Source organism: Hoplias malabaricus, chromosome 9, assembly GCF_029633855.1.
Source record: "Hoplias malabaricus isolate fHopMal1 chromosome 9, fHopMal1.hap1, whole genome shotgun sequence".
In the NCBI taxonomy this organism is placed as follows: domain Eukaryota; kingdom Metazoa; phylum Chordata; class Actinopteri; order Characiformes; family Erythrinidae; genus Hoplias; species Hoplias malabaricus.
Window position 1 is genome coordinate 36,935,447 of NC_089808.1, and position 27,175 is coordinate 36,962,621.

The 27,175-nt window shown below is 37.4% G+C and overlaps 1 pseudogene; it reads right to left on the reverse strand.

The window, feature by feature from the left end:
• Positions 1-332: 332 nt before the first annotated feature.
• LOC136707048 (macrophage mannose receptor 1-like) lies at positions 333-22,913 on the reverse strand (annotated as a pseudogene).
• Between the last annotated feature and the right edge of the window lie 4,262 nt (positions 22,914-27,175).

A 27,175-nucleotide genomic window follows, 5' to 3' on the forward strand; every position in this document is an offset into this window, starting at 1 on the left:
ATTGAGAAAGAGAATGTTTAACTAGCAGTAACAGCACGAACTGCAGGAGAGTAGATTTTCTGTTGGTGATGCAAGAAATGAGGTCATTGTACTCATCAATCCTGTGATCCAGGGCCATTGTTCTTTAGCTTCCATGGCATATGGAATCCTCTAGAGTGCATGGATGGATCTATGATTTCGTGGAGTCTGTGCCACATGAACCCTATTCACCAGCCTGAAACTACTGGTCCCAAGACTCATTGGACAAGGCCATATATTTCTAGTCCTCTAGGATCCAATTATCAACCTCAAAAGCACAGATGAGCCACTGATTCGGGTGTTGTGGTGTTTACAGAGCACTTCTGTGGGCATATGGTTGAATAGAGCAAATATCAATTTTAATTCATCCCAAACATATTCAAGGATCTCTCTCTCCAGAGAAAACAGATCTACTGTTCCACAGTACAATGTTAGTTAGGATTTATACCACTCTAGCCAATAGCTGGCACTAAGCATGATGAACTCAGTGACATGTGCTGTTGTTCTAGAGAGATATTTACATATATAAATTGACTGAACAAAATGTATTTAAAGTCAAAATATTTACATTTATGTAGCTGTTAATCCAAATACAATTTCAAAACTCATTGAGAGTTTGAATGTCTAAATGACCCAGCTTAAGTTAACACAATGCATGATTACAAAAAAGCATTTAATTAATTACATAAATAGAAATCAAAATGTACATACACACATTTACAAACAAGTAGGTCTATTCGTTACTTTCCACCAAGGTCTTGGTATCTTTCTCCTCTGATCGGGGGAATCTTGTAGCATAATACAGAGGGTTCACAAGTGAAGGAACAACAACAGGTCGGTTTGAGTTCCCATCGGTAGACATATGCCAGTCCAGCCAGCACTGACAGGACAACAATCACCACTACCACTGACACACCAGCAACGTATGAACGATGCACTTCGTAAGCAACTGCAGGAAAATCAGAGAATGAAATAAGAATATTTCAAGACAATTCTTCAAAAAATGCATTTTATTATAATGCAAAGTAATGCACTCCAACACTTGGATTTGTCAGAGACTGCTTGTTTGTGTGTCAGACTCTCACCTGTGCTGTTCACTGTAGGGGCTGGGTTTATAACTGTGGAGAAAACAGAAGGAGAACAATGAGTATGTTAGTTAACTTTGTCTTGTGTAATGTTTAAGACAGGATAATTTGACTTTAAGAGAACAGGAGTGAAGGGTAATACATTGCAATTAGTCAATTATAGACTAAAACTAGATTTGAAAAAAAGGTAAAAATACATTTCAGAACTGTGGTTTTGGTTTTTAATGGCATATTTGTCTGAATCAACTCATGCATGTTTTCTGTAGATAAAAATCGAATATGATAAATTTTTACACTACTCAAACAGTGCTAACAACAAAGTTGTGGGTCAGTGATAAATCACTTTTGTGGGATATTTTGTGTAAAGTAGGTGGATCTTCTGTCTAGAGCCCAAACTGAATGAAATCATATTTACTAGTTAACCACCTGGTATATATAAACCTGCCAACAAACACCCGAACACAGCAAAAATAACCAGGAATGTGTTAAAGTACTTATATTGCTGCATGGTGTTTCAGAACCATGTTAAAATAACATTACACATATAGAACACCTACTTGTTTAAGCAAATATAACTCACCATTTGTATAAGAAATTAAACAAATACCTGAAAAACTTTACTGAACTCAACTGTACAGAAATCTGTTATACCACTCATGTTAATGTTCTCCACTTTCTTAAACCAGTCACCTTAAATGAATTTGACTTTACAGGAAGCTAAATCATGGCAAATTACCTTTGGCGGTTTTGCAGATAAAGTTTGCATTTTGGTATCTGCACAAGCTTTCACTCCATTTTTTAGTTTTGGCAGAAATAAAAGCACAGACGTTTTCATAAGGATCATGGTAATCATCATCACGGCTGTCTCCAGGTTCGTCCCAGTTAATGTAATCCACCACATTGTTGTCTATCCACAACCAGTGCCCTGTATGATTCAAACAGAAAACTGAACTTGTTAATTTACTTTAAAGTGGGATTTAATCACGATTGTGTCACAAAAGACATTGTTTTGAAACATGATTTGTTTTCACACTGCACAAAATTAGCAGCCAATGATCAGCCCAACCCTAAAAAATAATTTATTTTGGGTTCCATTATTATATTTCATACTTTAAATACTTTTGTATTTACCTCCAAATGTTTTGTAAAGACCTATCCAGAATTTTTCCTCATTATTTCCAAGAAAACTAATGTACTTCTCTATGAATGATGACTCTTCCATGTCTTGAATGCTGGCAAGACTGGCTCCTGGGGAAAAAACAATCATTTAAAAATAAATGATTATTCTTCCTTTATACAAAACATAAAACATTTAACTATCAGTATCTATGAAAATGTATTATTTAATAGTTGTAAAATATAAGAAATTGCTTTTCCATTGTTCTTGACTTATACTGTGACTTGTACTGTTTTCCATTTTCTATCTATAATAGTAAAACTAAACAATAAAACACCCAGATATTCCACTGATAATGTTTTTCACATATTTACTGTCAAGTAAATTGCTTTGTTTTTACATTTTTTCATATTTTCCACAATAAAATAGACATGTTTAAAAATAAATTAAAAAAATAAAGCAGAGATTAAAGTGTCCATAGATGTGAATGTGAGAGTGTGTGTCGCCCTGTAAAGGATTAGCTTCACCCCCAGGGTGTGTTCCCTCCTTGTACCCAGTGATTCTGTGTAGGCTCCGGACCCACCGCGAACCTTACAATGACTTTGTATTCCATTTCCAAAACTCTGGGTAACAACTGTTAGTCCTTTTCCACCAACTTGAAATCAGTTTGCTTCCTATACATGACCTTAATTTAGAACACTTCAGCACGTTACCACCAACATAATTGCATTCCCTAAAAGAAAAATTTTGCTCCCAACTTGAACCTATGACTAGTAGGTTTTTCAGGGTGAACCGCGATCTTGTCCTAGGGCAAGTTGAGTTAAAGGAACTTCAGAAAAAGTCATGGTACATTGGAGCTGGATGGTGTTATGTACAGTGTGTTGTATTGTCCTCAATGATAAACAGCCAACAGGATGAATCTTTGTACAGTTTTGATTTTAAATGAGAAATAAAAACAGGAAAATATCTGTGTGTTAATTGAATCTGTCAATGCGAAAAAGCACATTGTCTACTACACTGCTCACAAGGACCCTACTCTGAAAGGCTTTTTAACAGAAGACTGCCATTACTTCATGTGATTCTTCATGTGATCTGTTTATTCTTGGCCCTGGCACTGAATTCAGCCACAGCAAAACTGGAAGTGAGCATTCTGCCTTTTTTATTGTCAATCACATTCTATAAAGCCAATCAGCAACAGGAGTGTTTAGTTTTTATCATTACCCACTATAGCCACATTGCAGTTCTCCCAAATGAAAGCAGTAACAATTCTACTCTTTTATTAGAGTCTAGTGGCTGAAATAAGACTTGCTACCATCAGATGTGACACAACAGTATTATAAATATGGCACAGAATGTAAGAAAATTTGTGTTTTGTAGATCATTTCTTCGTTGTAACAATGCTTGTTGGCAATAAATCTTACACAGCTGGAAAGCCTGTAAAGTTCCCCTTGAAATGGTGCCACATTCGTAAGGAACATACATTTGTGGGATGAGCAGTAAAGCTGAGTATGTGGACTGTGACAATGAAAAAAATAGCTAAATACTCTCATCCTTTAATATGTAAATTAACAGGCTTTCCAACTTTATTAGATTTATTGCCAAAAAGCATTGTTACAACAAAGAAATAATCTACAAACACAAATTTCCTTACTACTGTGTCTGATCCACTCATACCAGCACAACACACAATAAAACACCACAACGTCGATGTCAGTGCAGTGCTTTGTGAGATCCACCGTCCACATCATACGTGTTCTGTGGGGTCCTGAACATTGAAGAACAGGGTGACCAGTGGCTAACAAATTCCTCAGCCAAAACAGATGGACTACAGTCTGTAATTGTAGAAGTACAGAGTGCTCCTGTGCGGTCAGTGAAGTTGATAAAATAGGCATTGAGTTTTTAAGATCATTATGATGTTGTTCTCACCTCTTTGGCTACAATTTTTAGCTGCTGAGCCCCATGAATTTGAATCTAAAACAAAGGAATAACAGTGCCCTTTGAAAGGCTGCCATGTCATCATTGGTCTCTCTTCAGTTAGCTCAGGGCACACTCCTGGATACTGAGCTGGTGGAGTTGGAGCAATTTCTGTAAAGTTTACAATGAAAGAATACATTCACATCACTTATTTAACATTTAAAATTGATACAATTATTAACTGTTACAGATTAGAAGGGATACAGTGTTAACAGGAAGGGAAAAACCCAACATTTTTACAACAAGCGCACACATGAAATTAATTCAGCTTTATCCCATAATTTACAGATTTCTCATTCAATCCTTTCTTCCTGTTCGTGAGTGAAAGACTAAATCATAACTCCAAATTAGCCACTAATCTTATCTGCATTTCCGGGTTAAAAAGACAATAGATTATTTTGTTGTTTACATCATCCAGAGCTGCTTAACATAACTCACCTGTTGACTTCTTACACAGGCTGTAGAAGGTTTCATTGCATTTGGCAGTTTTCCACCCTCCATCTACATCCACATAGACACAGGGCTGGTCCTTCTTCGGTTCACTATTACTCCACCTCTCCATATTCAACAGCCAGTTATCAATCCACAGGAAATATCCATGTGTCTGTTCAATAACAAACATTGACCAGCATTGCTTTACACCAAAAAGTCAACTGTGAAATATAGCATAATTAATAGCAGCCTTGGTTAATTTTTGAAGGTCAATTAATTCAATGTCACATAGAAATTATGAACACAATCTAAATTCATCTATAAATGTTCAAATACAAAATTTTGTACTTGTAACTAAGCCATGTCAATGTTGTTAACACCCAAAACATTTTCATGCACACACAATATCAATGAAGTGTTTCCATTTCAATTAAACTTTTTGTTCATTTATCTATGTTCATGAATAGTTAAAGGGTTTGTTTCACCTGTTTCAGCAAGGTTTTAAATACAAGCTGCTACATAGGCCAAATATTTACTTTCATATGGATGACTAGAGAACATGTAAATGACATAAGAGAAAGGTGTTTCACTCGTAGCTGGTATTAAAAATACCTACATCCCTGGAAGTGGACTTAAGCATATTTTGAATCCGGCTCCAGAATTACGTTTAGACACGACCTTTAGACACAATATGCAAGTGCATTTAACCTCAACTATAAGCCCCACATAGCACATTTTATTTCCTTCCAGAAGCACTTTCTATGTTGGTATGTTTTGAAGGCTACTGGAGCTTTAAATTGAATCAAATTCTCTCGTCAGGTGAGATGAAAATTAATAATAAAAAAAAATTGTATAGAAAAAAAAAATAACAAAGTTAAATTGTTGAAAACCTGTGGGTTGAAGCTGAAAAGAAGAGCAAGTGTACTCTGTTCTGTACTGTACTCTTTTGATTATTAATATAATTTTGTTACATCAGGAGTATGCCATACATTTTATGCTCAGTAATTTTAATTTAGTCCTACCTCCTGACTGTTAAGGCCGATCCACAGGGGTTGTCCAAGTTTATATACCTGCAGCTCAATGTAGTATTGAGCATAGAGGTCTCGAATGCTGGCCAGTTTTGCCTCCTGAGACTCACAGTGTTGTTTCGCTTCTCCCCAGGTCAGGTTTGTTTGAACGATCAGGTAAGAAGCATTTCCAATTGTGATGAAGGTTTTGGGCAGCTCTGTGGGGGTTGGAATGCTTAAATCTGAATCTGAAAAATGGAGAAAACACATAAGAAATATTTAAATTTAATAATCCTATGCATTCAAATTTTCCAAATATATATACCAAGAGTGGTTATAGCTTCAGAGCAAAGGACAATGACTTTATAAAATAATCTAAAATACACCTGTCCTTTGGAGTCTATATAATTCCCCATATGTTCATAGGTTTGATGCCTTTATCAATAGTAAAATAAGGAAAACCTTTTCATAAGAAATGTGTCCAGATTTTTGAATATCAGTGAACAATTACTGTTTATTTAAGAGTACGCCTGAGTAGCCAAATTGCTTTTTTGATCTTACTTAGAGGTTGACTGCAAATAAAGCCACTTGTATCATTGCAGTCTTTTTCCACCCATTGTCCAGGCTGTGATCTTTGCTGATTTCCCACAGCAACACATTTCTTATCCTTTTAAACACAGATAGGATCCTTATTCAAGATTACGCAGTTAAAAATCCTTTCACACACACATACAAACAAAGAATAAATCTTACTTAAGATAAAAAAGTATCAGCTAAAATAATGGTGAATATAAGAAACAATATAATCACCATGTATTGTTGACATGTTAAGTGTTCATGCTTATGAAATATCCATGATAAAAACATGCTTAAAGCCAAATATCTGTGAATGCGTTCAAAAATCAATGAGTGACATACCGAATTATAATAATAGCGTCTTGATTCATTAAAGTTTGTGAATCTGAGTGGACTGCCATCTGTCCATTTATATCTTATGGTTGCCAAATTACTGAAGCCAATCCAAAAATCTTGGGTGTCTTCTATCATCTTCAAGGTCAGGAAAGCTAAATCAACAAAGGGAGAGAATAACACTTGGTAAACGTGTGGTTAACCAGGCAATGCACAGCATGCACAGAAAACTCAGTTTCATTTTAGCACTAATGCAAAATGTCAAAGGGTATTGATGATTATTTGACATTGGGCACTGTCTGGGTTTTTACTTGGGGTAAGGAAACAGTGACAGAGCAGAATATGCCACACTAAGTATACCAGAATGCAACCTGTATTTTAAAAACAATATACTACTCCCCTTTTTAACACAGTTCACTGGTGTCTCTTTAAAATATCTGTCACGCTTTTGTTAAAACACCTCTGTGATCAAACATGATCTCTTTCAGGTATTCTCCTGTATATATATATATATATAAAGGCCTGTTTCCTTTTTCATGGAGATACCGGCACCCTCCATAACCCGAGGCCGTTGGAGCCGGTGGAAGCAGGTGAGGCTAACAAAGGTGCACATCATGAGGATCCTTGGTCAAAAAACTTATAGGATTTCCTCATGAATGCGCTCATTGGACCATCTGAACCCGCAACAGCTCCAGCACCTGTTTTTTGAGGAACACCTGCCCCTTGATCACCCACAGCACCTGCCCTAAGAGCAGCCCAAGCACCTGCCTCCATGGACATTATTGCAGGACCTCCTGCCTCTGTGGATGTCAACGCAGTGCTCCCTGTTCCCAAGGACATCACCGCAAGGCCCCCTGTTCCTGACGACCTAACTGCAGGACTTGCTTGCTGCTCCTAGAGTTTAATGTTTTGTCTCCTGTCCAGTCTCTTTTCCTAACCTTGTCCAACCTTGTCTAAGCTCCAGTCCAGTCACCTGTTGGTTCATTGATTATGCTAGTCCCTTGTCTTTTGTATAACAAGAGGGCAGGGCAACAAAGGAGACTAGACTGGGAGACTGGGAAAAAGACATGACATAAGCAGAAACAGGTGATGGGATTCAGGACAAGACAGGGGCACATACCAGAGACAAAACACTGGACTGGAAACAAGACAGGACAAGCAGACCGGACTGGGGACGGAACCAGAGCTGAAACAGGAGACGGGACTGGGGACTAGACAGGAGCAGAAACCGGAGACTGAACAGAAGATGAAACACTGGAATGGTGTGGAAACAGGACAGAAGCAGGAAAAGGAGACTGTACTGTGGACTGCACATTGCACAGATATGGGGACTGAACTGGGGACTGGAACAGTGATGGGACAGGACTGGGCATAAGAAAAGGGTACAGACACGAACAGGGACAGAGACTAAGGAGGAAACAGGCAGAGGGATGCAGGCTGAAACTGGAACAAAAGAGGAGGTGGGGTCTGGGTCTATATGCCCCGGGAGTTGCATGTTTGGGGGGTTCTGTCACACATTTGCCCTGTTTTGTGTGTTCCTGCTCTGTTTGTGTCTGAGTTCCTTTGTTTTTCATTTGTTCTGTATTTGTTTTGTTCCTGTTTCCCCCCTTGTCTCCACCCTAGCCCCACCTTGTCATCAGTGATTGCACCTGTGCCTCCTTTGTTGCCCTTCCTTCTCGTTATCTCTTATCTTGTGTAAGTATATATATATATATATATATATATATATATATATATATATATATATATATATATATATCCCTGGTTAAAATTATAGCTCTGTTACTAAAATATAACAAAATATAGCCGCAAGCGGCAATTAACGGGGTTCTCGCTTAACAGGCCTGTTTGGAAGCAATAGGCCTACATCGCTGCCATGCTACCTTTAAAAGCATTTCTATAAGTAGAATCTTAAATTTGAACCCATTTGAGCAAAGTATGGAGTTAGAGATGTTCAAGTAAAACCTGTGATAAGCTGAAGAGGTTCATTTGCCATCATGAATCAAAATGTCAATTAATTCTATAATTACCTAGGGTCAGACTCATGTGAACGTTTTGGCACCAAGCTCAAGGGACTTGGTGAAAAATTCATAGACTTATTGACAAAAGTATGTTTTGCAAATTATGCAAATTAGCTCAAAATCTAAGTGGGCTGAGCTTTATGATCCAACAGCAAATTAGTTTGTCTTAAACCAAGGAATAAGGGACAAAAAGATTTCATCTCTAGGCCTTACGGTGTAGGAGATATAGACCTCAATGCTTTTCCCTTTGCTATAGCGCCACCATCTGGCCAAAGAATGTCATTTTCCTTGGCTGAGTCATTTTACACCTGCTGGACCTTGCTGCCAAGGGAGGTGTTTCTGGGCCTTATGGTCTTTTCTCCACATTGCATTTTGCATAATGTCTCAGAGCCACTGTAGTTCAACAGCACAATGTATAGTCTTAGACTGCCATCTGCTGGTGAGAAATGACTACTTTCTCATATTTTTAGATCAGCCATGAAAGCACATACAGAAAGATTTAAGCATGTACTCCTATGTGGATATTTACCTAACATGGGCATGTACGGTATCAGCTGAATCCTAAGGATCTGAACTTTTGTTGCACTTTTATTACTATGTAGCTTACAGGCCACTCCCAATAACACAGATCTAGCATGTATTCCTCAAGTCAAATATAAGCTATATGTGTACACTAATATACACCTATAACTCAAAAATGCTTTCCCCAAAAATTTTAAAACGTCACATACTTGATCAGACTGAGGACCAGATGTCATAATTAAGTTGGGGTGCCACTGCGTTCCTAGATGGCGCTATAACATAAAAAAGCCCATTTAATCAGTTTTTGTCCAATTGTAGCGCCCCCTTTTGGTAAATTTTGATCATATTGTACATACGTCTTCAGGACAAGACCATACATACTTCTGTCATGTTTAGTCTTGATTGGACTTAATTTGTTTGAGTTATAGCTAAAAGAATGTTTAAAGCTCCCCACACTTCAATTAATTGTTTTATTACAACAAAAGTTTGTCCAAATGTTGAACTTTTTTTGATAATTATTTACCTACAGACTCTGCAGATTCCAACAAGGTCAACTGTTTGTGAATATCACAAAATTCCACGGACTAATTCGAAAAGCTTCAATTTTGAACATTTGGAAACTGAGAAAAAGCAAAGCATTTTTTGACAACACTTGCAATTACAAAGTTGTTAGGCCCTCTGCAGAGTATAAAAAGAAGCAAACTGCGTGTCAATATGCTTAATTTTCACAGAGATATATAATATTTTCTTGATATAGCGCCCCCTAGTGGCTATCGTTATGACAATTTTTCTGCTCTTAGGGAGGCCTCCCAGGGACATACCAGTCAAATCCCATGATGATTGGACCTTGTTAAGGTTGTCAAACAGCTGATGACAGCTGATTGGTCGATGACAATCACAATTTTGCTCGAATCGAGTTGTCCTTAATTTTCCCTCTACAGCCTTGCCCATAGAAGCAGCATGCCAAGCGGCGGTCCGATCCGCCTTACGGATGCTGAGATATAAACTTGAAGCATTTACAGCGCCCCCTATATGAATATTGGCTTCTCCTTTGACAAGCTACCTCAGAATCATGTCTGAAAGTAGAATATGAAATGTAAACACATTTGAGTAAACCATGAGTTTGTTATAGATTTTTAAGTAAAACATAAAATAAGCCGAAGAGGTTCATTTGCATATGGCGGCCATCTTGTATCGAAATTTCAACGTTTTTTTTGATAATTATTAAACTACAGGCTCCTGCGAACATTTTGACACCAAGCTCAAGAAAATTGGACAAAAATCCACGGAGGAGTACACAAAAGTAGGTTTTGCAAATTATGCAAAATAGCAAAAAATCTAAGTAGGCGGAGCTTAGTGGTTGTATGTACCTTTTTGATTCGGCAGGACCCAAGGAATCAGGGAAAAAAAAGATTTCGTCTCTACGCCACACGGGGTGGAAAATCTTTTAATGAAAGCGTTTTCCTTTGCTGTAGCGCCCCCTTGAGGCCAATTGGGCTGATATTTTGCGCCTGAGTAGCGAGACCGACTACTACCTATTGACCAAGTCTCAAGTGTCTAGGCCTTACGGTTTGGGCTGTGCGATTCGTTTTATGGCAGAAAAAGAAAAAGAATAATAATAATAATAATAACAAATTAAAATCAGAACAAACACAATAGGGTTTCAAGCACTTCGTGCTCGAACCCCTAATAAGTAATTATTCATTTGGTCCAAGTCCAAGATAAGAATGGAATAACCTGTATATGTAATTCCAAGATGTAGTTTACATTTCATTGGTTTGTTTGGTAGCTTCAAAGATCAAGGGATTTACACAATAAGGAGTGAGAAATGTGGGAGGGGAGGGGCACGGCATTAAAAACATGGTAGAAGCAAAGTTAAGCCAAAAAAATACTTAACACATCTATCTTCTGTCAGTTATTACACAAATTGCCCACTCGGTAATTATAGTTAATACTGAAGAGTGCTTGTGCCACGTTTGTGAAGAGTTCCAAACGGGAATCTATTGGTTTATAGCTTAGCTAGTCTTGCTAAGGAGCTACATGTGTGCTAGCCTGCTGTTTTTTTTTTAGTCATTATTTGCTCTCTCTCCATTGCTCGTAAATACTGTGGTGTTCGAAGAATGAGCATTGTTACACTCTTTTCATTACGCTGGACACAGAAACTCAGTAATTCTGACCCAGATAGCACTATGTAATATTGTAAAACGTTACACGCTTGATTATTGTGGGGATCCGATTACATGATTAGTTTTGGTTTACAATTTTGACAGAATCGAAATGTCCTTAATTGTCTACTTATAGCCTTGTCCACAGAAACACCATGTCAAATGTCAGAGCGATTGGCCTTGTGGCTGCTGATATGTTAACTTCTAGCTTTTATGGCACCCCGACATGAATCTTCACGCTAATATTTACATGCTACCCCAGAATCCCTAAGCTAATAACCTTCCAGCAAAAGTGTCCTTGCCTAGCCTTGTTTGTTCAATCTCCTGTATCTCACTGGGTGGTTAATTGAAGAGGAGTAATCAAATTAATAGGATATGACATGTTAGTTTTTGAACATGAAAGATCTCTGACCTTGTTGAAATCTATTAGTTATTGATGCCAGATTTCCTCCAAAGTCCTTACAGTAACTTCTGGCCTTAAGCCATGTTTGCTTGTCTGTTTGTATTATGTAACACTATAAATAAAAAACATATAGATATGTTACATGCCACACCCAATTGTTTCAATAAAGAGACATTCTATCAAAAAAAAGGAAAATAACTGTAAAAATAAACCAACACATTAAAGTGTCCACAAGAACACGCATACCCAACAAAACACTGCGCAGAACATCACAATCCAACATCCTTACAAATAAACCAGCTACAATAACTTTTTTAAGTGATGGCAAAGAAGATCCAGTTTTGCTAATGTTTAAATTGGTAAAGAACTTTAATATCTAGTGATGGATTTGTAAACCTTTAAAAGATTCTTCACACTCAAATGAGACTAAAATCTGTTTTTAAATTGGTTATTAATTAGGTTGTAAACAACAAATTTCTTTCATAATCACACAACTATTAATGAATTTTAATGTGTTTACAACCTAATTAATAACAATTTATAAACATGTTGTCTTATTCTAAAGGGTTATGAAACAAACATGGTTCTTTATGGAACTAAAGCATTTTTTCTATGACATTGCTCAAAGAATCATATGTAGCAGCTTTATTTTTAAGAGAGGAAACGGTAAATGTGTGGATGTTGTGTGTTAGCATAATTGTTCTGACTGGTCTGTGGCTGCACTGATTTCCTTCTGTAATGTGGCTTAATGTGTTTGTTCATTGCAGCACATGCACAAAAAACCATGACATAGACCTAAATCATATGAGCTTGTGTGACATATGAAGAGAGCAAACATCATCTTTAACCTTTTTCTGAAATCTGACCCAGCCTTCATGACAGCCTCCTTGAGGCGGCTCAGTGGGGGCAGCAGTGGAGTTGACTGGGACAGTACCACTGCGTTTACAGACAATCTTGTTATTATCACCACAGTTCACACTTTGCCAAAGCCCTGGAGGAAATAATGATGTATTACTTGGACAAAATTATTTTCAAACATCTCGAAACGAAGTTAGTTAAAATGATCTGATTTATCATTTATACAATTAAATCCTATTCTCTATATTTCAAATGTTCTACTAATCTAGAATACATATATCTGAAAGTGAAAGTTATCATTTCCATGTATAATTTTCTTTATGCATAAATGTAAACTATATGTAGCCCAGCAATTGAATTTTGTGAAGAGCTAAATGTAAACAGTTAAATATCTACAGAAATAATTGCTCAGCTTTGTACTCTTTAGGGCTCTGAGTCTACACAGCACGTGTTGGCGTTTATGTAATAGTAAATATGTGAGTTTAATAAGTTTAACTTCATGTTTATGTAGAATTTTCCACTGTCACAACTGACCTTGATACACAGTCATCTTCACACAGTTCTCCTCTTCATTCTCAAAAGCCGGCTGGTTTTTTTCCCATGCCTGGAATACTACTGGAGATCCATCCATCCACCTTAAACAGAAACACATGCTATGTTTATTTCTGTTTTAATAATACTTTAAATATGCTTTTAAATGTGAGAGTTCTGGCAGTAACTTACATAAATGACTTATCCAGATCAATTTTCATGCCAATAAAGACATGATAATAACTTAACCTTGACTAAAAGATACAAAAATATAAAACAGTAAATGACAAAACACAAAGTAGTTCACTATTTAAACATGCAGAGATCAACAATTCTTATTTTAAAACATTAAAATGCCACCACAAGGTTCACTTTACCTGATGCCAGACAAACAACCTTTCTTCTTCATCATTGATGACCACAAGCTCACCGTGTCTGTGCTTACAGAACCTCCGTCCTTCTTCCATAGAGTCAGAACCACGTTTAAAATAATACTGACTCTCCTTGAATATAATCCATCCATCATCTGTTTTATTGTATGCTGCAGAAAAAAAAACAAACAAAAAAAAAACAGAATTATCTTTGAAATTCTTGGAAATCTCATGGAATTGAAGTGATAAACAGCCGATTTCAGACTTACTTTGCTCTGTAATCTGCACTTCCTTTGGTGTAACTCCTAGAGGAAAACAAAATTTTTTTTAACATCAAATCCACTAATCAACATTCTCATGAAATTCTCTGTTTACACACAAGTGAAAAGCAATCCTATCCAAAATGATGAACATTCTTACAGGCCTCAAAACATCATGTGGCCTTTATATTAGCTCAAGAACAGTGCGTAAAAAGAGCTTCATGGAATGGGTTTCCATGGCCAAGCAGCTGCATCCAAGTGGATACAGTGGGGTAAATCATGCTGATTAGGATGTGGGGTTGCATTTCAGGAGTTGGGCTCTGCTCCTTAGTTCCAGTAAAAGGAACTCTTACAGCTTCAGCATACCAAGAGATTTTGGACAATTGACAATTTTGGCAAATAATGAAGCAAGGTCATTCGAGACATGTGTTTGATGTGGAAAGCCTTGACTAGTCTGCACAGATTACAATCAATCAAATTTTATTTATGTAGAGCTTTTCACAACAGAAAGTTGTAACAAAGCAGCTATACAAAGATCCGGGTCCAAGCCTCCTGTGAGCAAACCAAGGGCAAAAGTGACAAGGAAAACTCCCTCAGCACACGAAGAAACCTAGGAAGAAACCAAGACTCATACGAGGAACCCATACTTCTCGGGTCGACACCAGAGACACAACAGACAACAGAACAAAAGTAAAAATGAACTAATGACAGATGAAGGGGTTATAGTAATGTGAATGTAGAATATTAGTGATATATGAGTCTGAGGAAGGAAGAGGTGGTCAGTGATTCTGTGGGAGGTAAAAGTAGGTGAAGAGTTAATTTGAGATAAAACGGAATCCATGCATGGCCAAGCATGATACTGTAGTTCTGAGCTCCGCCCAATAGAACACTTTTGGGATGAATTAAAGTGAAGACTGTGAGCCAGGCCTTGTCCAACATCAGTGTCTGATCTCACAAATGTGCTTCTGGGAGAATTGGACAGAAATTCTCGTAAAAACACTCCTAAAGTTTGTGGAGCCTTCCCAGACAAGTTGAAGATGTTATAACAGCAAAGGTTGGGCCAATGACCCTATGGATTGAGAGTGGGATATCACTCATGTTCAAGTGTGTGCAAAGGCAGGCAAGCAAAAACTTTTGACAATATATATATATATATATATATATATATATATATATATATAAAAATATGCAGGCAGGCCAATCAAGTACATGCAATCCAAGTCTGTGAAGCCATGCTATTGTGACTTGGGCAGAATCAGCTCCGGAATTGCCCTACATACATATGGAATTTCTAGGATAATACACCATCTTAATAGCAAACACAAATAAAAACCTATGCATTATTGGGTCTTTGTTTTTCTATTAGGGACAAAGACTTTCCAAAGTAGGCCCATGTAGCCCTTATTCATCATGGTAGTTTGATGTTTTCCCATTGCGCTTACTGACAATTCTCTAACAAAATTTATCACTAAGTGACCTGTGACACATCCTTGCTTGCAAAAGCTAATGTGGTGTAGTGTTTTCATGCCTGTAGTTAGTTTGCACTGGTCTGTATAAGTTAAGAACATATAAAGATCTGCTGCATACACCTGAATCCCTAGAAAATGCTTGAATGTGAAATGCAAAACAATAAGTGCCTCTATTGGAAGCAGCGTATAGATTGGGAGGATGGAAGAATCAAAGTGGAAGCAGGATGAACAAAACTAAACAACAGTTTAGTTGTTCAATAAATTAATTAATTTAAATAATTAATTAATTTATTGAAATATTAATGCATTCATTCATTTTCTGCAAGTGCTTCTCCAGTTCAGGGTCATGGTGTATCCGGAGCCTACCAAGAATCACTGTGCACAAGGCAGAAACACACCCTGGATGTGTCACCAGTCTTTCACAGTCCTTGTGACATTATTGGTTAAATAATTTTTGGATTCTGAAAAAAAATATTTTTGTACCTGAAAGTAATTTCATGAATGTAAATGGAATAAACTAAATGACACTCAGGGTAGTGTATTAACAGTACTAGATAATACTTCTGTGCAATAATTGGGCTATAAAAATAACCTCTATGTGCTTTGTTAATTTCCATAAATCTGAAAAATATATATTATTGATGTTACCTTTTTGAATCTCACAAAACCAGTCAGTTCTGTGATCACATTGTAGATCCTCCCATTCTCTTCCCGAGTAATACCACGAGGACAAATGCATTGTAGCACATTTTTCAATGTTGTTGAAGTTGTCTGGTTCGCCATCTTCCCAGTATTCATAGGATGACTTAAAGACAAAATATTACATTTAAATTTTAGCATTCCCTATGAGGAATTATTTCATTTAAACCACACTCACAGCTGAGCCATCACTCCATGTGTAACCAACAGTGGGATCCTGGATGCTGTAACCAATCCATGGGTCCAGTGAACTGCAAACATAAATATCTGTATAAAGAGTGTATGTCTAGGTCCATTTCCTTAAACACAAACGTTGTTTCTCAGAAAAAATCATTACCAAGCTGAACGACTGATGAAGGTTTTAAAAATTGTTTTATCTATATTGTTATTAACATCCTATACTTACTCTTGCAAGTTCTTTGTCTCTATATTGATAGGACTGTGGATACTGAGCAAGTCACCTCCCAATTCTCGACAAAAGGCAAGAGCTTCAAACCATGTCTTCTTTTGGAGTGGGGACACTGCAAACAGCTTTAAGAAGCACATTAAATCACAAACTCAAATCAGTGATGGGAAACTGCAGAAAATGAAAAACATCAACAAACACAGCCTAAAACTATTTTATACTTTTTAAGGAATTTACAGTTTACATTTACAATTATTTTTTGCCCGTAGCACCACATACAGTAACCTGAGACAGGGATTGGACACAGGCTCAAATGGCACCTTAACTGTATGGTAGGTACACCTACTGCTGCACCACCATGGACAGACTCCCTAATAATGTGCTAAAGTTCAAAGAGCAGGTGTTCACAAATACCTAAAATTCATTTTAATTCATTTTAACTCATCTTAATTGTTATTATTAGCGTCAATCATATGTATTGTACCTTAAAACACTGATCCCTGTTTCTGAGTGGAAACCAGCCCTCACTGCAGTTGGCAGGAGGAGTCGTTGGATGGGCTGGAGTTGGGGTCACTCCCTCTGCTTTCTGCTTACAGATGTATTTCTCTGCATTAGAACAGCTTAACACATCCCATAATCCAGCCAGTATGCCTGTGGTCATGGCAACGCAGCCTTGTTTCCCTCCTGTGTTTTAAAAATAGATTTGTACAAACTGTACAAAAAAAATCTGCGGCATTTAAAATTTACTATGTTCATTCTTACAGCCAATCACTTAAAGCATGTGTTCCATTTCACACAGTGGCACAACTAAAATCTCATGGGTCCTGTACCAAAAACTGTGTGCACCCCATTCAGTAGTACCCTGAATAAAATATAATTGAATCAATTATATTATAATTTGATTTTGTAGTATATGTAGTTTGTTCTGATCTCAAATGGTTCATTCCACTCCACTCAGACTATGTGAAGTGTCTCACATTATATCTGTAGATATCACCTGGCATTCCAGCATTGAAGTGTGTGAACAAAACTTTGCTAGTGTTTGTCCACTCAAAGATGTGTTTATTCTTTTGGTTGGACAGTCCGATCCAGAAGTGCTTCTCTGATCGTGCTCCAATCAGACTGACCAGGAATGCATTTTCAATCCTGCAAGGGAAAAAAAAAAACATGAACAGACCCAAAGTATGGCCTGCATATTTTCATAAACAGATACTGACAGCTGCAGAAACAAACTGGGTAATACGAGATAAACTACTGTGGTAGTGTGTATGATCTGTATTTCTGAAACAGGTTTTCTCAAAAATTGAAAACTGCAGGAACTGCAGTCTGCAGTGAGTAATACAGTATGTGAAGTACTATTTTCGAAAGCAACACTTGTCTTTCAAAAGGTAAAAAAAATGAGTGTTTTCAATGATAAACATAGTTCTGTTTGCTAAACAGTGACAGAACAGGAGAGGGAGTGTGTATCATGAAATAACAGCACGGCTGTGTAGCAGCACAAGCATGAGCAGAAAGTGACTACTGGAGTCCATCTTATCCATGCTGTTATTTCACAATAATCCACAACCTGGAGTGTTCTATTGCTTTTATACAACACTCTGGGTAATAAATAAAGTAAGAATTAAATAGACTGAGCTCTGAAAATTGCACCAAACATGCTTACAAATTGTCAATTACTTCTTTCAAATTATAGACCTTCAACAAGTAGCTTGTTTCTATGTCACAGTGACAAAACTCACTTCACTCACTGCAGGGCATTGATCAGATCTCTTACCATCTCACTACACTATCAATAACCTGCTGACTAAACTACTCCAAATAAACATCTGCCCAAAAGAGCTTTTAAAGGGAACATAAGACTGTAGCAAACTGTTCTTTCATTTGTTTACACTCAGAAGCTATGTGTCTTTTAAGGTGAAACAGTATGTTTGAGGAGAAAAAATATTGTTGTTTATATGGCTGAATTTTAACTTGTTTGTAAGTTTTTAATCACTGTTTGAATTACCACAGAAACTCATTTGTATCCTAAGTTGTAATTTTTTTTTTGAGAGACAGATTCATCTCCAGCAAAATAACTCAATATTACCTGCCTATGGAGCAGGAATAGAACAATATCCTCATCTTGGTTCATGTTTTTCAAATTTTGGAGGTCTGTTTGTTGTGTAAAAACCAATAGATGCTTTTCTCTGCTGTGAGCAGATAGAAAGAAAGACTAGCATACTGGACAGGGACACTTTTTTTCCCTACACATTTACAAATGTGTAGCATTTTAAGCATTCGTAAACACAGGTTTCAAGCCCAACTGGATTGGAGAGCAGCAGGTGAGGAGGAAACATTTTCAGAATAATATAAAACATGTTTTATGAGTAATATGTGAACGTCGAATTGAATTAGCATTGTGTGCTTGGTCAAGCTAAAATTGTCTCTAATTTCCATACTTATATAGTGCACTAATTAGTAAAAAGTTAGCAGTTTCAACAGGCCATCCTTGCATTATACTTATAATCTAAGTTAGAAACATTTAAATGAAATAGGATCCTACACCTACCCATTAAGCTTGCTGTGACCGTTTATGATCTGATTAGCATCCAGCTACCCTTAACAACTAAGGTTACTCATTGGTCCACCTACTTCATCATTAGCTCTACCCCATGGGTCATCAGGTTGGCACCTCTCCTCATTGGTGTTTTGATGATTTAAGCCCATGACACCTCTGGAAGGCTCAACAGTGAACTCTGACATCCCAGACCTACCCCCACCCCCACTCCATGCTAGGCATCTAAGCATCATTTTCCTTAGGGATATGGATACTGCCTGCTCTCCTCTACTCTTTTGGAATACTCCCTTCATTCCATATTATAACCATCAACCGCAACAAACTTCATCATCTCAGGTGCACACTAGTACACCCAGTACAAGCCTTGGAGCAGAACACACTTTTGCATCATGCACCATTTCTTTAACCTCAATCAATAATAATAATAATAATAATAATAATAATAATAAGAAGAAGAAGAAGAAGAAGAAGAAGAATTGTAGAAAAAAGAAGTTGACAGAATAATAAAAAAAGACACAAATTTAGTCCATGAATACCTGACCTCACTAAAGATCTTCTGGCTGAATGTTATTAAATCTATGCAGATTTTTCCAGCCCCAAATGGTGCGCTTATATTCCAGCAGTACACACAAGTATCACAAAGGTGTAGCATGTCCTATTCCTAATTTTATTGACAAACATATGCTCTGAAAAACTGTGTGGCCTTTTGGACACAAACCTATGTGTTAAATACACAATTCTGACCTGTCTGTAATGTCGACTAAATAAGATCCACTCTTCTCACACATCTGTTTGGCCTCTTGAAAGGTTTTAGTCTGTGCTCCAGTTTGATAGCAATAGTAGCCGTACCTGACCCAACCCTTAAAAAAGTCAAGAAACATGAGATATTGATTAGTGAAGCAAATATTGATGACTAACAAAATTCCTTACAACCACAGTTCAAAAGAAAGAAATAGTCCAAATAATAAAATCTGAAGCCAATACTCACAGGTTTGCAGCCTGGGCTCGTAACAGCTGTGTCGTTAGTGGATGGACTTAAATGGGTTTTTTTCTTACAGATGTATCCATACTTGTTCTGACAGACTTGGTCAGCCCACTTTCCCTCCTGAACCAGACACAGGTAAATTTACTGGAGGGAATGTGTCCCTTATTTGCTAGTAATGTGCTTTAATTATGCTGTGATTTATTATTTATCTAAATCACTGTCTGATCTCAAAATTAAGCAAAACATTAAGAATGAGTATTTCAGTCGTTATATTAATATTAGTTTAGTGGAAATGGATCTGTGTTACAGTGTAAGTGATGATTTTGTTACCTCTCCTCTCATTGAAACACAGTCTTCTTTAAGGGTGGCATCGTGGCTCGGCTCATTCACATCCCACAGGACAAATGGGACGCTGGAGTGGTCACTCCAGTCAAAGAGCATCGCAGTCTTGAGGTCATTTAAACCAATCCACACTTCATCTGTCTTCACTGTGTACATTGGAAGAAATAATAAGAAAGACATATCAGAGAGTTCAGATCAGATCTTCTTCACAGAACTGATAGTTGGTAAGGAATTCTACAGCTGAGGTCAGTTTTATCCAAACCCCTCGTTCCTTATAGTGTTCTCTTCTGATTCAAACCAAATTCAACAACCTGAACTTATGCTGAATGCATGCCACCCATTGTCCATTTTATCCTACGGAGTTATAGCTGATAGAACACACACAAACTCACAGTATCCGAGTTGTGAGATGACAAAGCTCTGCTCTTCTACACCGAGAACGCTCAGCAGATCTCCACCTTCACGTCGACACGTGTCTTTTGCCTCCAGCCACGTTTTCTTTGTTCGGAAGAGGTGGTAGCAGTGGCCTGAGTAAGGAATCCAGGGAGTGGTGCAAGAACCTGTGTGAACAGCTGGACAGAAGCAGACATAAAACATACAGGATGTCAAAGACCAGCATTATTTAATACTTCAATAAGTCTATATTCAAGGAGACGCTGATTACCTGGTGGAACAGTGGGAGTGGAGAGGCCTCTTTGACAGATATATCCATGTCTATCAGAACAAAGAGCAGTGGACCATTCAGAACCATGAAGTTGACTTAACACCCCACAGCTATGGCCTAGTAGAGAAGATGGTTGACCTTTTCTCAGAAAATCACACACAAACATATGAGAAGAGAAGAATTAAATTACAGATTAAAGAGTTACTGTTCTGATTAACAGTCAATTTAAATAAAAATGAATGATGAATTAAGACAAGAAAACTCACCACTGAGCCATTTCAGATAACGTAAAGGTTGTCCATTGACCCAATGCCATCCACTAGAGGCATCCAAACTGTTCAGTCCTGTCCACAACACTGCCCCTGTTTTCTGAGTCAGCCCTAAATAAATGAATCAACTTAATAATATTTCATTTAATTTGTTTTTTTGTATTACATTTACTGTAAGTAATCACTGTGTCTAGGAGTCATTAGAGCCTGTACCTGATATGAAAGTCTGTTCATGGGGCTCAGTGACACTCAGCAGATCTCCCCACTGCTGCTGACAGCTTTTCCTGGCCTGATCCCAGTTCAGTGCAGACTCTTCATTCAGCTGGTAATACACATCTGTCAGAGGGTTCTTCACCCAGAAGTTGTCATCTACAATCAGAAAAGCACCAGAAAACTAACAGTCAGATATCAATATAGAGTTAAGTTAAATGTTAATCATTACAATGTATGTATTAATATATCATTATTTTTTAAAATAATTAATAATTATGTTACTGAATAAACCCATAAAAATCTGTTCTAAGGCATTAGTAGCAGAAACCATGTACCTTTTTTACGTATTGGACAGTAACCCCAGAGCTGATCGGGTTCAAATTCCCGTTTAACAGCACACCACAGACGTTTGATGGAGGAGCCATCCGTTGTACAGTCTGTGTACCATTTCTTTTCATAAAGGAATGGAAATTCACAAGGTTGTCCAAAAGCATTTCCTTTAATTGTGTATATCTCTGTGATAACAAAAGGACAAAAGAGTTTTAAACATTGTTTGAACACAATATTGCAGTGTGATTCTCATTTTAGCAGGTATACAGACTATGCATTCATATATGGATTTAAATTCAGAAAAAAAATTATTATAACCTTAAAACAATAGTAGTTTGTGGCCCCACCACCAGTTCCAGGAAAAAGTACAATTTACAAACATAATTATGGTTTAAACAAATGTTGTGATGCTGCGATTTATTCTGAGAAACTAAATACCTTCATATGGCCGAGAGCAAACACTGTCTGTTGTTCCATGAATTGTCCACTTGCCCTTGTCCCCTGGGTTTTTGGACAGTGTCAGTAAAGTAGTGTCTTCCTGAAGGGACAAGTAAAGAGACTCATTCTTCAGGCCAAACAGAGTGTTGTTGTGGCACTCCCACTTCTGAAGATCACTGCTGGAATCACAGATGAACCACTGCAGTTTATTGCCCTCACTCTTGACCCCTTTGCCGAGGCATTTCTTCTGTACAACATTAAAGATGCGGTTCTCTGAAGTCCAGCGGAACTGCTGTTTGGGGTTCTGAGGGTTGCACAGAGTCAGCTCTTGCAGACTGTCTTGCAGACATCGGTTCTTATGGGCATTGTAGATCAGAAAAGTCCCATCTGTGGAGGAAGTGAAGAATTGTGAATGAACACAACAGCTGTTTACGCTACAACTCGAGTATTTTAAGCATTTACAATATATTGCTGCCATATCCCTAATGAGGAATTCAAACAGAAGAATAAGTGTGACCCTCACACAAAGTAAATCAAACCTAAAATGATGGATTCTCTGCAGGTAAAGCCACTTTTGCAAATTAAATAATTAATAAATGCTTGAGATCAAATGTAGTTTAAATAAAAATGAAACAAACCTGACTGAGCAAAGCAGTCTGACAGTTTCAGTAAAAGCACGATGATGACAGTTATTTTCACCATCTTGTGTGAGCTCAATCCTATGTTGAACTCTGATGTTCAGACTCAGAATGACACTCTGGTCTCTGTGACCTGCGGTTAATAAGAGTGCTCACTGCTGACCACCCAATCCAAAATAACACATCACATGCATCTCTCTGGTAACACAGGCAAGCTGATTTCATCACAAAATTTTTTTTTACACAAAAAGCAAGTGTAAAAATAGGGGCGGCACGGTGGCACAGCAGGTAGTGTCGCAATCACACAGCTCCAGGGGCCTGGAGGTTGTGGGTTCGATTCCCGCTCCGGGTGACTGTCTGTGAGGAGTGTGTGTGTTCTCCCCGTGTCCGCGTGGGTTTCCTCCGGGTGCTCCGGTTTCCTCCCACAGTCCAAAAACACACGTTGATAGGTGAATTGGCGTCTTAAAAAGTGGTTTGATTCCCGCTCTGGGTGACTGTCTGTGAGGAGTTTGGGGTGTTCTCCCTGTGTCTTCGTGGGTTTCCTTCAGGTGACTGTCTGTGAGGAGTTTGGTGTCTTCTCCCTGTGTCTGTGTGGGTTTCCTCCAGGTGACTGTCTGTGAGGAGTTTGGTGTCTTCTCCCTGTGTCTGTGTGGGTTTCCTCCAGGTGACTGTCTGTGAGGAGTTTGGTGTCTTCTCCCACATGGGTTTCCTCCAGGTGCTCCGTTTTCCTCCCACAGTCCAAAAACACACGTTGGTAGGTGCACTGATGACTCAAAAGTGTCCGTAGGCGTAGGTGAGTGTGAAGGACTGGTACTCCCTCCAGGGTGTGTTCCCACCTTGTGCCCCTATGATTCCCCACTGCCACCCTGAATTGGATAAGAGACAATGAATGAATAAATGAATGGTACCTAACAACGAGTCAAGTAGTTTTATTCCAGTTTTTGTTCAAAATGCTTCTGTTTACTATTGTTCAATGGAAAAAAGTTATGTTTGATTCAGATATGCTTTAAAAAATGAACAAATTTTACAAAATACTCAATTAACAAAAGTTTACACAGGTCATGAGAAAGAGGACATAATACCTCTCTGAAAATGATTTTATGGATTCTACAGTACATCGTGTTTTTATACTGTGTTTGTCCGTGACAGTGTGCACACAAATTGTGGTTGTCTCACAAAATGATAGCTTGTCATTGTAAAATGAAAAGTGATTAAGCTTGACCATCATGTTTTCTGTGTAGTCTATAATCTTTTAAATATGATGAATTGTGAAAAGAATTAAAAATCTAGAGAAATTATTTTGATAGTTATGAGAGCCTAAAGGCACATTATATTGACACTGACCCTTTATGTTTTTAATTTTTGCAAGTTCTTACTTGTCTTACACTTTAACGTGTCAGTAATGAAGCTGAAATAAATTTGTTTAAAAAAAAGTAATTTATTTTTCCCAACTGATGCAAACGTGGCAAACTCCAAATAGCAACTAAACTGGTTTGACTTCATTAGACAAGACCTCTGAGCACAAAACACAGATCAGTTAATGTGCTAGGTGCTAACTGCAGTGTTTTCTTCAATTTGGTCTATGCTTGGCTTTCTCTCACTTGTAGGTGGTGCAGCCTCGGGATCTTTTCGTGTGAAAGACTCGGTTTTTAGCCATTTATCTATGGTGGGTAAAACTCACACAATAAGATAGGAATATTTCATTCCCTCTAGCTAACATTATGAGCTTTGTCATACTTGTTAGTGTACTATGAAAGACAGCTCCCTTGCAGTACTAATGTGGCCCACTGGGTGGCTGCAGCCCCCAGGTTCAAAACTATGGCTCTATGACATTTAGTGCAGCACTCTACCTAAACTCTTCACTGGCCTGTCCAGTAGAGAAGGTATCAATCCTCCAGCCATCAAAAAAAATATATATAAAATAAAATAAATAAATAAATAAAAATATATTCCCACACATGATGTCTGTAAATTTACATCTTCTTTGCATTAAAATGTTTTTGTATTCCTTAACTTATATTCATAGCATAGACAATAAGCATGTGTTTGTTGATAAAGCTAGTCAGCAGGAATCAGCATTGCAATATTTTGCAAGCTGGTGGCACAGATAACTTTAGCGGTAGGCCATGCTGAAAGAAAAAACGCTAAAACCAAATGCGTTTTTTTGTTTGTAATAGGAATTAGCTTACTACTAACCACTGGAGAACACTAGTTTCATAATGAGGAGTTAGAAATGCACATAGAATCAGTCATTTACATTGATATGAGCACATCAAGAAAGGCCAAAACACATTTCAAACAACCAGAAACAAAAATAAACATAGGGAAATCTGATTATGAAGTTCTAAATACCTTAAAACTGTGTATATCTCCAGTATAAAAAGTTTTTCTCTTGTGTAATGTCATTAGTTAAAGATGGAAAGGCTGATGATTGAGTATGACTTTGTCATAGCACAGGCAATGCTGAAAAAAATGCTAATAGGTACCATTAGGAATGATATGCACTGACTGCAGGTTCATGCAGTTACATGTATGTATATATGTGGAAAAATTGGCACTTCATTTTAAATAATTAATTAGACATGTCTTGCTCATAACAGTGGTTTCATGATGCAGCAGTGCTAATTCAGAATGCATTTCTTTTAAAGGTTTTCCTTAGTGTCTTCAATTTTTATAGCTGCGAAAATGTAATTAAAGTCACCTTAAATTTAATCTCTTAACTTAGTTATGTGGTATCTGATTTGTGTATCATTTAAGTTTAAATGTTTTAGTTATTAATAGCTAAATTATTCTTTCTTTGCTAGAGATGTTACATTTGGGTTCTTGATTCACTTTGCATTACATTAATTTATTTGACTCTTTTCAGATTTTGTGACCTATGTGCAATTTGGGGTGTAGGAGCAGTGACCATTTCCATTGATGCTATTGTGAAATCACTGTCTCTAGACAAAAACAACTCACTACCCACCTCAAAACCTACCATAAAAATATGGCACAGAAACACAGACAACAGCAACTCAGCCTTCACATGCACAGATTTGTCATGAACAACCCCAAGCTCAGATACATCGCTCTCAAATTACAAAAGTACAGTGCTCAATTTGTCATCTTGAGCTGAATAAAAGTAATTTAAATCAGCATAACAGAAGACGGCACACAAACGTCAAAAAAGACATAACAGCACCACACTTCTTGGCATGTGAATGTGTAGATCACAGCAATGGAATTTTTGCTGTCTTGAAATCATTTAACAGCAACAGTGTGCCAGTTCATGTGCAAAACAATTGATCACAAGCATCACTTTGGATGTGACTTGGATGCGTGCATTAGGAATACAGAAGTTATGTAAAGAAGCGGTTTTATTTCATTTTATTGTGATCATTTACATTCACTAAACTACTGCACTCCTGTGTCCAGCACAGCCATGCTTTTGAAAGAGGATGGAAATTGGGAGAGACAAGTGATTTGGTGAGGAAAGAAAACACGGCTGTGTCAGGTTACAAAAAGATGCAAATTCTAATGGCATTCCATTTAGTAAAGGGTAATCTATAGGAAGTTCTTCCAGAAGAAATTTATATCAGTCTAAAGTCAGCCAAATCTAACTTACCGGTTTAGAGGTAGAGGTTTGCAGGTTTGAGTGAGTGGTGGTCATGTATGATGCTGTTAATAACACATGGCACTGCTCATGCTCAAATCTCAGACACTTCTGCATTCACAAATGTGTTGGCAAATGGCATTTGTTTCAGACACACAAGGAACTTTTTACTGTTGATACTGAGGAAGGAGGTAGTGAGATGTCTGAAGAGGATGAGGGTGTAATTTCATGCAGATCTGAAGTAACATTTTATGCACCACAAATTTATGATTTGCAGAGGACTATTAAGTACATATTTTTGAAGAAAAAGCTTATAGCAAACTTGCCTGCAGAATTTTACAGTCTAAACAGCGAAACTGCGAACTGACATCTGGGCAGAAGTAAGAACAGCTTATTGCATGGCTACCTTCATTTTAAAGCTCTAACCAATCACCATTACCGGTTCTTCTGTGTTCACTGTGGTGATCACCTCCCCAAAAGTGGAGTATTCAATTTGGCAGGTGAAATCTAATTTTGCATTTTTCAGCATATTATTACTATTATTATTTTCAACATATATTTATCCAACATAAATCTATGAAAACATAACAATGAATGTCTTAATTCAACAAATTCTAAGCATGCAGTGTCCACTGATCAGAAATAATGTGGGTAAATTTTGAAATATTTGGACCAATGTCTTGTTCATATTCTTCATCATTATTATCATCATCATCATCATCAACAACAACATCATCATCATCAACATCATCATCATCATCTTTGCCACTTATTCCATTCAGGGTCACGGCTTGTTCAGATTCCCAAACCTCAATATTAAGTTGATTTTATTTAAATGATTTGTGTCATTTTTTTTTTATTTTACATTACTCTGAAAGGAATAGTGTGTTTAAATAC